Here is a 13,199-nt window from a genome sequence, read left to right on the forward strand (position 1 = left end):
TCGGGTTTGCACGGGCACGGAAATCGAGGTAAGATCGTGAGAGAAAGAGAGAAAATGAGCAAAATTTTCGGAAGCCCTCGCATCCCTTTTATAGGGGTGCTGAAAGGCCCACGTACGCGGGGCGTACTCCCGTACGCAGCGCGTACGGGACGTCACTGCTGACCACATCCTTGGCTGCAGCGCGTTTCGGACGGGACGGGGGGGTTGGCTCGCATAGGGGCGACGTGGACGATCCGAGGCCGTGGCCTCGAGTACGCGGGGCGTACGAGGGTATGCGGCGCGTACCTCGGCCCTAGGCTGACTCCTCTTCGGATATTACCAACATTTTTGATTTAAATTTAATTATAATTTATTAAATAAACTTCAAAAAATCATATCTTCTTCATACGAACTCCGTTTTCGACGTTCTTTATATCCCCGCGAAGGTGAGACTACGATCTACAACTTTCATTTAGATTCCGTTGGCAAATTCCGAAATTATTTTTATTATTTATTTTTTAAAATGACGTGATTAAGGAATTTCTTTAAAAATTCATAACTTCTTTATCTGACGTCGGTTTTTGCCAGACTTTTTACCGCTAAAATACCATTGTCGAGACCTTCGATTCTCGTTTAGGTCATTCCGGCCAAAAGTCGCTCGATCTCCGATTCGAGTTTTTAGTTGTTTGTTGCTAAGCCGAACTTGGAAAAATCATAACTTCAATATATGAAGTCGGATTTGGGCGTTCTTTTTACGTACGATCATGGTTTAATGACATTTTATTATCAAAGTTAATTTTATTAACTCAAAAGTGGTTACAATACTTGACTTTTTAGGTCACTACAAAGAGTTGAAATATCGGGTTGTCACAGTTTCTCAGACTCCCAAGTCGATTAAAGACATTTGTCACCCTAGACTGGTCGGTCTAGCTGTAGTGAACAACCAAGGTCTGGGGTGTCAACCCACGTATAGATCTATACACAAATTCCCGCTCTCCCTCCAAGAGACTCTGGTTATAACTCTTTAAAGGACTTTAAACGTAGACTAATATATTTATATATTTAGGTGCCTTGGAGATGCATCTGACTAGAATACTAACATATTTTTGTGCTAACCAATGAAATCCGTTATTTAATAAATAACACTAATTTTCCTCATTGACTATGTATATCGCTTTGTTTTGTTTATTGAAAAATAATCCACATTCAATCATATTTATCAAAAATGATCCAATATTATCGATATTGGCAAAAATGGCCCTTCTTTTTATAAATTGTCAAATAAGACCCATATTTGTCAAAAGGTGTCATAAGTGGTTCAAAACTAGGTGAATTATTGAAAATGTCCCATTTCTTCTAAAACGTTCATTTTAGACTTATATTTATGGAAATATTCAAAAAACCATTGTTTATCCAAAAAAATTCATTTTTGGTCCTTTAAAAATTGAGATGTTCAATAATTCTTCATTTTTTATTTCATTTCCCAAAATGGTCCTTATATATGTGTGGCCGAAAATGGTCCCCAAAATATCATTAATTCCATATTTTATGCACTTTCAAAATATTATGTTCAACAACTTGTTTAAGCACATTTTTGAAGCAAATCCTTATGGTTTTTGACATAACCATTTATGATTCATATTCCATAAACATACTAGTTTTTATGTTCTAACATATAATTGGTGATATATAGTTCAACACCTTGAGACTTGCTAAAAATCTCGAGTTCTTGAACCATTAGATGGATTTCATAACTTTAAGCATATAAATCATAACATACATGCATAAACAAGAACTTATACTAAGATTTCAAAAGACCCTTGACTTGTATTCTCCCCCCAAAACAATGAAAACTCAAAAGATTAGGGTATGAAGCTCACCTTGGATAGAAGGTAGTGTAGTTGAAGAGATGAGGTGAGAAATTTGGAGCCTAGAACACTTGATGTGTTGGATGAATTTCTTGAGGATTTGCTAGCATAAGCTTATGAACACATAAATTTATGTGTAAGTAGAAGTTTTAAAATAACTAGATGCATGAATCATTTAATTAGGCATAAATTACTTACAAGAATTTACAAAGAAATTGTGAGGAATGACTCCCGAAACTTGGCATGAACTCTTGAGAGAGTTTGTGGAGGTTCTCAGAATGTAAAAATGAATTTTTGAAATGGGAAGGAGGGGTTTAAGCTCCTTGTATGGGAATAGGGAAAGTGATTTGGTATGTGCTTGGTTTACTGGTGGATAATGCATGATTTACTGAGATTGGCATCAGAAATAGTCAATTACAACTCACAATCCGTAAAAACCTTGAATTTAGAAAGGAGTTCATGGTCTAAATGAGTTTTCACTAGGTTTCACGGCCAATTGATGTCCCACCATGGAGTTCGCGGTCAAAGGTGCTCATGTGAAGGGGTTTACGGCCAAAGTGGCTCATTGAAAGTAATTCACGGTCAAGATTCCTCCATTTGAAGGTGTTCACGACCACTTTTTGGTTTCTAGGGTAGTTCATGACCACTCATAGTTTCTTAAGGTGTTTATGGTCTTAGGTGGGTCCTATGGAAGTGTTTATGACCTTAGCTAGTAGTAAACTTAATTATATTGTCCCTATAATTCAAGTGTTCAAACTTGTGACACAATTACAAGCTCCTGTGTCTACACCATGTGATCCTTGTTTGATTGCATTGTAGATTGAATTCCCAATTTATTTGCACCACTTTGTCTTGCTTAACTTGTGCATTTTTCTAAGAGATTACCTTATGTGCAACTTTCAAATTGTATACTTCCTTATACATACACTTATGCTCTCGTGGTTTTCAAGGCTTTTATTGTAATAGGGTTAAAATTTAGACCTTGACTCGTCCAAATAGTTTGGGTTGTCACATGAACCATGGATCATAAACCCATGGGTGTGGGTTAGGGTTAACCCGTGACCTTTGGAATCGTACATATAAATATGTTACTCCATAGCCAAAATCATGAATTATGTATTCTTGGAGACTATGGACGATTTTAGTGGCTAGCATTCTCTCTCAAATGTCATCCTTTGTGCTAGATGTGTTGTGATTCCATTTGAGGCATTCATACTATTGGTGCTAAGTTCTTAAAGGCCAAATACAAAAGGTTCTACAAGCTACATAAAGAGGTAAACTCCTAACTATTATTTTATATTGTTTATATCATTGCCATGCTAGTTGTAGGCTCAAAGATTTGGAAACAATATTACATGTATAATTATAGAAAACATAGATCCAAAGCTTTTCGGGTTGTATGTGCACCATAGGATGTTGTAGTATACTAAAACCCAACAGATTCTAGGAAGCCTGTAGGATGAGGAATTGTGTGGGTATGTTTTGATTATTTCATGGTTGTTGTTCAAAACGGTGATGAGGACTCATGGGGGAGGATCTGGTTCAGGCTCAGGTGCTGGTGCTGAGCCGATTGATGAGTAAATGTGAGAGTTCATCTCATCACAGAACACCCACGGTATTTTGGAGCACACTCCTATGATCATCGGTATATTCTAGGAGGGGATCATGGAGATTTTAGACTAACATCTAGGCACGTTCTGCACCGAGATTATGACGATTATGAGACCTCACACTCTGACCTTCCGTGGGTTTCATGCTTATGGGGCTCCTGAGTTCTTCGAGGAGAAGGACCCTATTCTTAGCAGGATGTGGTTAGCGGACATGGTGAATGCTTTTTGGATGAGCTTCTGCCTCGTGCGGGTTGAAGGTCCGATTTGTTGGAATAGTGTCTAATTCCATAACTATTTTGGTATGTACTTGACCCGATGGTGCATGGTCCTTTTGGGTTGCCTTCACCAAAGCAACTTGATTGGAGTAATAAATAAAGAGAGAGAGGTTATTATGATTTATTAATATGTTATAAGAATAATATATTAAAGGAGAAATCATATTTGTTTAATTAATATTGGTCAATAATTAATTAGGAATTAATTTTGTGATCAAGTGTAATTAATTAAACTAGAGGGGCTGATTTGTAATTATATGATAGTTACAAAATAAGGTAAGGATTATCTTAAATATAGGGTGAACGAATTTAAGGAGATAATGCCTTAGAATTCGACTAGGATAAGGGTTTCTAAGACTTAACTTATGGTTACTTGGTGGGCAAGCAACTAGATAAGGATAAGGACTAAAACCCTAATCTTTACACCTATATAAACCCCCTAAGGCTCATGAATTCGTCTAAGCCTTCCCAAGAAGTCCTAAGGACGAATTCCTACCTCTTTCCTCTCTCTTTATACCTTCTCCATTTGCTCTTGGTGTTTGTAAGCCATTAGAGGAGTGACACTTGTGACTCTAAGCCTTCCAAAGTTAATTCATGGAGGAATTAGGATTGTTATTGCTACATTTCAATCAAGGTGATATCTTAAACCTAATTATATGTTAATATCGTTTTCCATATGCTAGAATTAGGGTTTATAGTCTTGGATTCAAAGCATGTACAATAGAGAAACCTAGATCCAAGCATTAGGGTTTGTATGAGCACATAGGATGTCTTATGACCAAAACCCATTAGTGGTATCAAAGCCTAGGATGGTTTCAATTGTATTAATGCATTCTATATCTAAAAAATTTGATTTTTGGTGTTCTAGAGGCTGGACTCGCCGAGTCCATAGCTGAACTCGCCGAGTCCAGGGTGACTCGACGAGTCAACTCGTCAGATAGTGCTTATCTCGGGATTTCTTGCCGTTTTTGGATATGGATAGTTACCTTATCATGTTAGATCAATATTAATCCGATTATATGATATATTTGACTATATTTTTGATCTAAATGAAGATATTTATCAATTAATAAGATAATTGTTTCCTTATAACATAATTGATTAATTATTTTGAGTAAATTGATAAATTGTTTTGCAAGAAATCATTAAATAAATCAAATATGGATAATTATGTGATTAAATGTTAATTTAAAATTATTTGTTATTTGATCCTTGTTGTTATGAAAAGTTTCATATTTTCCCCTTTAGGTTTTATAGTTTAAATTTGAACCCAAAAGTTAATAGTTAAAACCCTAATGTTTTGAAAAAGGTTTCAAAACTTGCCCTCAAGTTTTGGAATTTAAAAGTTGATTAAAAGTTGATTAGGAATGTTAAATTCTAAAACCCTAGTAATGTTTTGAAAAGTTCAAATCACTCCCTTATGGTTTTATTAATTGATTAAGGTGTATAATTAAGAGATTTAATAAATCCATAAAAGTTTAGGTTCACAATTTAATTGAATTAAAAGTATAATTGTTAAATTTGATCACCTAATATTTTAAAAGTGTAAAATGCACCTTATACTATATATAACATTAAAAGTCTAACATTATATATATGTATGAGTAAAAGTCAGTCTTACCGTTAGTAGGCCTCATTGACGAACCTGGTATATAAGGGGTGTTTAAGGAAATTGCCTATAATATGGCGATTGAATGGGTATCCACTCTTACCCACCGCACTCTTGACTAGTGGAGGGTCGTTAGCCGAACGGGTAGGATAGGACGAAACCTTCCATTATAAGTATAATGAAATACAAAGTAACTAAATGTTTTGCAAATTCCCAATCTTAGTTACTTAGGCAAAAGTGAATTGATGCAATTCCATGAAATTACACTTTGTACCCTTGCAAAGACGTTAGTGGAGCGTGTGTGGTTTACCGGCACACTAAATGGTTCTAAGCAAAGGTAGCAAAGGGTGACTCAATGTTTGTCATAGTTCGGTGGAGCGTGTGTGGTTTACCGGCACATCGAATAGGTGACTGTAACATGTGAGGGCACCATGTAACTTTGCATGGTTATTCACACCCACTTTGTGATCCTCGGCATCCCAGTCACAAACAAGAGGGGCATATCGAGATTTAAACATGCCATCAATGAATCTCAAAGGATCTAGGAGTTTTCATAGATTTAAAACTTAAATTTCTTTTTTGTTTTTCATGGTGGAAATTAGTGAATCGTCATTCACTTACCTTCAAATATTCTGCAACTAGATTAAGGCATCCCTTTTCTAGGTTGTAGCGTATTGTGTTGGGTCCTAGTCTTGGTATCTCATTTGGGTGATTTACTAAGGACTCAATCGATCAACTAACTTGAATTTTTTTTCTCCCGTTTTGTAGATGTCAAAGTTCGACAATTATGGTCTTCCCAAATCCCGTGGAACAAGCATTCCACCTGAAGATGATATTCCACGATTCGATCGAGGAACAAGAAATCATGCTTCACTTCCTCCTCCTCCTCCAATTATTCTCCCTAACCCACAAGATTGTAAAATTGAAAAGTTCAATATCACTCAAGCCCTTTTGGCAAGTAAACATAAAGAAGGAAAGTCGGTGTGTGCACACGTCTTAGGGATGAAGTCACACATTGATAGGTTAAAAATGATGGGATCCGTTGTCGGTGAAGAGATGGCTGTTGATTGGGTTCTTCAGTCACTTCCTAACTCGTATAGTGAGTTCGTAAGAGAGTACTATATGATGAACCACGACGTGACCCTTATTGATCTCACCTATATGCTTATTGCTGCTGAATCAGCAATGGTTTGGCGCAATAGAAAAGCAAAGTTGATTGGCGAATCTGCCTTCAAGACCTCTATGGATATAGACAATGGCAATGAAAGACATGCAATGATCGAAAAGTTTGATCATAAGAGAAAGGCGATGTGTGAAGTAGTTCCATGTGTTGTTCCAAAAGAGTCAATTTGCTTTTATTGCCAAGAGAAGGGGCATTGGAGACGAAGTTGCCCTATTTACCTAAGAGATCTAAGAGATGGAAGAGTCAAAACTATGACTACGCTTCAGGTAAAATCCACTATCTAACTCTGCTAAGTTTCTATTCATTGATTCTTAATACATGATGTGATAAGATTGCATTTGAATGTTTTGCAGGATCGGTGAAAAGAACGGAAGCTTGATAAGAGAGCAAGATGAATCTAATCACAAGAGATGAATCTCGATCGCATGGACTTGAAGATTGGATTTTGAGCTTAGATAGTTATGATAGAGTTGTTAGAAATTTTCCTTTTACATAGTTTTCAATAGATTTTGCATTGTAAGGACAAATGTTTTTCCGCTGCTTTTATAAATAAAATAAATTTTGTTTGACCTATTTATTTATTTGTTTACTTCCTTGCAATGAAATCGTTATGAAAATTGATGTTTGCATATTTCTACAACGAATGGATATGATTCTTAGTTATGTTATTTATGGAAATGTCGAGAATTTACCAAATAGGGAGAGTTTCTCATCGCCCAAATTTCAATTGGACTGAAATTTGGAATCACGCAACTTGGTTGCATGATGAATGAGAAATTTCATATTTGGAAATTAGACAAATTCGTTGACAAAGTGTCAAGTGAAGGACTAGGAGATCGAGTACACAAAGTTGTGTGTTGATCAAGTTCACCATAAGAGTAACAAAGATATTCGTCATGATTTACTAAAGGTTTAGTAAATATGATTATACTTACAGGATTAAGTGTAATTCTGAATTGATTAAAGGGTTTAGATCAATAATAGAACGAATAAGAAGAATCAAGTAGGCAGAAAAATAAAAGTTTCTCCATTCTAAGAAGAAGGGAGAGTAGCTTTTATGCTTTATGATAGATCTTAATGATTAAGAACCATATCTCAATTGATCCTCTAAGTAAGTCTTAGTACAATTGTATGTTTAAGAAGAGGAATCAAGGATTGAAGAAATGGTTAAATCAAGAAGTCTATCATACTTCGTTCCAATAAAAAGTCTTAAAGTTAAGATTGTGACAATGAATGAAAAGTATTAAAAGTTTATAACATTCATCAAATATGGAAAGTTGTGATGTCTTGAATAAGACAAAGACCGACTAGGACCAATTTATGAAGTGTTTTGATAAAAACAACACTAACTCTTGAATATTTGTTTGTCAACAAATGGTTATTGACAAAAGAATCATATATGTCAAGGAGTCAGTGGGAGCCTTAATGGTCTTGAAAGGTTTCAAGAACAAGTCAAATAAACCTTATTGATCATCACTAGCACACGAGTTGAGGTTTACAACTTATCGTGTTGACATTATTTTGTTTATGTGCTGTTTCCAATTGAGTTAATTATGCATTAGAGTTCTATGAGTTCTCATTTTGAACGCATAAAAGGCAAGGCACCTTAATCAATGAAAGGTACATTGATAGGAAAAAAGTGAGATGCTTAACTACTTGGAAGACGTGGTGGGCAGCTATGCTACCATAAGGCAAGAAATCAAGATTAAGAAAGTTCGGTCCATATGAGTTTGAATTTGTCATAAACTTTGGTTTTAACAAATTCACATGGATAGAAACACATACACCGTTTAAATCTAGGTGTCATAAGATTTCCTTCTTCATGAAAATGATTGTGAGGAAATGCTTTCACTAAGAAATATTTTAAGAAGATAGTGATTGTAAAATTGCATTCTCGAATTCGATCATGGTTACGGTATCCCTTTCTATAATTTGAATTGTGAGGTTTGGCAATTAGTCTTAATTGTTTAGACACACATATGAACTATCAAATGCAAAGGTGTGTAAGTTCAAGAAGCCTTGATAAAAGATTATCAAAGCATTAAGTATTAGAAACATGGACTTAAGAAATTCAATAGGTATTATTTTTCTGAAAGTTAAGATGTTTATAAATACATGTCGAACCTAGTGGGAGCATAAGTGTTACGTTTTATAGTAATCGTCATGATAGTGGGAGCATAAAAGTTATGATTGTATGATTATTATGGAAAGTATTGCAAGTTGGCAATATTAATTATAGAAAAACAAGAGTTATACCTTGCAAAGTCGTAAGGGTTGTAAAGTTGTTTTGCTATAATTAAGGGAGAGAATATTATGCTTCATTTCAAATCTAAAGGCTTAGGTTGAGAAATGTTAATAAATTTAGTCAAAGGTACATAGTGTGTTCTTAAAATTTCGATTATGATTACGGAATTCCTTTTCACAATTCGAATTTTGAGAACATAGCAAATAAAACATTGTGCATCGTGTCCCATACGCTTCGGGTATAGGATCGATTGAAAATGATTTAATGTTTGACCATTCTAAGATTTTCCAAATGTCTAGCGCATTTAGAGGAAAAAGGGACTAGAATCGGTTTTGACTAAAATAATTAAATAACTATCAAAGGACAATCCAAAGTTCGACGAGGATTGGTTGCTTGTGAGTAGTTGGAAGCATGGTATTAATGGAACATATTGACATTATGATGAATAGAAAAGATTCTATTAAGAAATGAGTTGTCATATGGAAAATATGGAAGCGTGTCCATATTGGGAAGCAAATATTGAAAATCTATGACTAGATTAGAAACTTTTCTGCAAGAGGATGTTCAAAGAAATGTACTTTGAGTGAGAGACATCATATCTAAGGAATTGTCTTGTAACAATCTCCGTTAAAGGACTTTGTAATATCATTGGCAATAGTCTTTGTGACTTTGGTGCAGTGACATTACGAAAGAATTATTGCATAAAATGTTAGAATCTAGCATATTCTATAAGTGGCAAGAATTTGATATTCTTAAACTTATGAAAATGGATTTGGAGTTGTGAAATGAGAATGATTGGAAATGTGTGCAATTTTTCTATTCCACAAAAGTAAGAACCATAGGTAAACATTGTGTGCATGCTAGGAGCATGGGACAAGTGTAGTAATTCAAGTAAGAAGTTAATTACCCGAAACGACAAATAATGAGTAATCGATATGGTGATAAATAAAAGGAGTTTTATTTATACTCAAAGTTTTGAGGCCATATGGGATTAGTATTATTCTTGTGTTTCACTTTGCATGTTTTGACTTCCAGAATAATTGAGTTTATTAAGAATAATCGAATTATTCAAACGGGCCACAGTCGTTCATATGTTGGAAGTAGATATGAATGAAGACTGTCGTGAATTGTTGTGTGGATTGTCTAAAAGAGTATTAGACTTTAGCAAATGTTTGCTGCAACATTCATGAGTGCTTATGAATATGAATTTGAGCATTGGATTAAACCCACGTTCACTTGGATCACTCCATGAATTGTATCACGAGTGATTGGTGAGATGATAACATCTTATATTCTTGAAACCGAGATGTATGATTTGTATCTTGCTAATCGGTGGCACATTGATAATATGTAAACGCACTAGTAACTTGGTGTTATAAAACATATTGTTGTGTGTGGTTTGGTTAGTAAGTGCAAGCAAGCATTGTATCAAAGTTTATCCATTCCTTTTATCCAAGGTAGGATAAAAGCGATATCTTTTGGGCCCCTCGATGGTTTAGTGATGACAAACGTAAATGCTCGGCCGGGCTTGGGCTAATTTGATTTGTTCAATTAGTCTGTCGTCATAAATCAGAAATCGAGAAGTAGTACAAAGAGAATGATTAGAAATCATATCTCATATGATATCTTGAATGGAGGAATATATGATCCCTTATCTTAAGGACACGCGTATCTGATAGGATCAGAGTTGACAGCGGCTTTGGAAAGCTACGATTGCAGATCAGGATTTGAAGTCATATGCATAATAGTTATTAGACTTATCCAAGTGGGAGACTGTTGGATTAGTGTCTAAGTCCATAACTATTTTGGTATGTACTTGACCCGATGGTGCATGGTCCTTTTGGGTTGCCTTCACCAAAGCAACTTGATTAGAGAAGTAAATAAAGAGAGAGAGGTTATTATGATTTATTAATATGTTATAAGAATAATATATTAAAGGAGAAATCATATTTGTTTAATTAATATTGGTCAATAATTAATTAGGAATTAATTTTGTGATCAAGTGTAATTAATTAACCTAGAGGGGCTGATTTGTAATTATGTGATAGTTACAAAATAAGGTAAGGATTATCTTAAATATAGGGTGAACGAATTTAAGGAGATAATGCCTTAGAATTCGACTAGGATAAGGGTTTCTAAGACTTATCTTATGGTTACTTGGTGGGCAAGCAACTAGATAAGGATAAGGACTAAAACCCTAATCTTTACACCTATATAAACCCCCTAAGGCTCATGAATTCGTCTAAGTCTTCCCAAGAAGTCCTAAGGACGAATTCCTACCTCTCTCCTCTCTCTTTATACCTTCTCCATTTGCTCTTGGTGTTCGTAAGCCATTAGAGGAGTGACACTTGTGACTCTAAGCCTTCCAAAGTTAATTCAAGGAGGAATTAGGATTGTTATTGCTACATAACAATCAAGGTAATATCTTAAACCTAATTATATGTTAATATCGATTTCCATATGCTAGAATTAGGGTTTATAGTCTTGGATTCAAAGAATGTACAATAGAGAAACTTAGATCCAAGCATTAGGGTTTGTATGAGCACATAGGATGTATTATGACCAAAACCCATCAAGATTCGCATCCTATCTTTTGAAGGGCAGAGCTCATGAATGGTGGGAGAAGGTAGATTTTGCTTTAGGAGACGAGGTCATTGAGACAATGACTTAGGATGAGTTTGTGAGTCAGTTCAGGTCGGAGTTTTCACCAGCAATCGATATACAACAGTTGGGGAGGGAGTTTCAAGACCTTCTCTAGATGACTGAGATTGTGGTGGAGATCATAGCCAAATTGAGGGAGACGACCTTATTGGTTCCGTAGTACACTGCGGATGAGGAGATGAAGAAGACAAGGTATCATGATATGCTGCGAGATGATATTAGGGAATTTGTGAGCATGTCCAGCTGCAAGACCCTAGGGGACATGATTGCTATAGCCCAGAAGCAGGAGATTGAATAACTACTTTTTGGAGGCATTTTGATTTCTTATATGTTAGTAGTAGAGATTAAGTTTTTGATGTTTCTGTTAGTTCTCTTATAATGTTTTTAATTCATGATTTCAATCCATATAATGGTTCAAAAAGGTTTTTAAACATAATAACATATGCATCATTATATTAAAGCATTAACTTTCGAGTACATAAGTCGTTACCATTTTCAAAATGTAAAGACTTACAAGTAGTGGTACAAAGACCTACTAACAAACAAATAAAGTTTACTTATTATTACATATCCTAATACACATTCGAAAAGTTTGTCACCAAAATTTTTAGTATCTCAAATATGTTACACAAAATTTTACACACATATTAAAGAATATTTTATTTACTTTTATTGACTTGTGATCATATTTTACATTTCTTAAAACGCCAAGATTTTAGTCTATCAACTACTTCGTTTAAGTTGGATAAATCATGAGGCCCAACCAAAATAAAACTTAGGCGCACAACTAGGTTTAGTTATGGTATGACCTATGTTTTATGAAACCTAATTGAGTATTTGATCTAAATCCTTGTGTTTAAGTTTATTAGATTTTTATCTTTTAAGTGTTGTAGGGTAAGGATATTCCGAGACCTACTAGAGTAAGCCCTAGACAATAGTTGTATTATTCTTAAAAAGAAAATAGTAGGTTCTCTATAGTCGTTAGCTCTGATACCAATGTGTCACACCTCGACCGACGACAGAAAACGTCGGGGTTACGACGTTTTACAATTGGATCACAGCCAACCACATATATCAAACACTTCACATATTTAAACAAATATATTACAAACCTTAAGTTTTGGAATTGAAATTACATCTTCATAATCTAAACACACAACGATAAATTAAAATGAGATAAGTTTATTCCCAAAAGAAAAGAACTATAAAAATATACATTTTTAAAATACGTTAACAAAAATTGTTGGTGAGTTCCACATTTTTGACTCTGTGAGTTTTATAAAAAGAAATCTTTATAAAACATAAAGTGTTTCACAAAATAAGTTGTGCAAAACAAGATCAAAATGTTACTGATATGCTTCGTGTGAGACCCAATACTTGAAATCCGATACGAGTATCCATGTTAATATACTTATGATAACAGTAAATATTAACATATTTTTGTGAAACAAAATATTAAGTTCTTATATAACTAAACACTACCAATTGGTTCAACAATCTAAAAACAATGTTTATACTACATACCACCTCATCCTAGTTTGTATTAGTATTTTTGTAACCGAGATTTTGTTAAAACTCTCAATTGTTTGTATTAAAAAAACATTTAGTTTTAATGCTTAATAATGTAAATCTACCAAAGTTTTAACAGGTTAACGGTCGTATGTATCCCTATACGAGTTTAAACAACACGTTGGTTGTAAGTGACCATGTACATGTTTAGACAGTACTCCGACAGTAAGTGATCATAACAAGTTTAGATAGCACCCAGA

This window comes from Lactuca saligna, chromosome 4, assembly GCF_052625555.1.
Source record: "Lactuca saligna cultivar CGN05327 chromosome 4, ASM5262555v1, whole genome shotgun sequence".
NCBI lineage: Eukaryota > Viridiplantae > Streptophyta > Magnoliopsida > Asterales > Asteraceae > Lactuca > Lactuca saligna.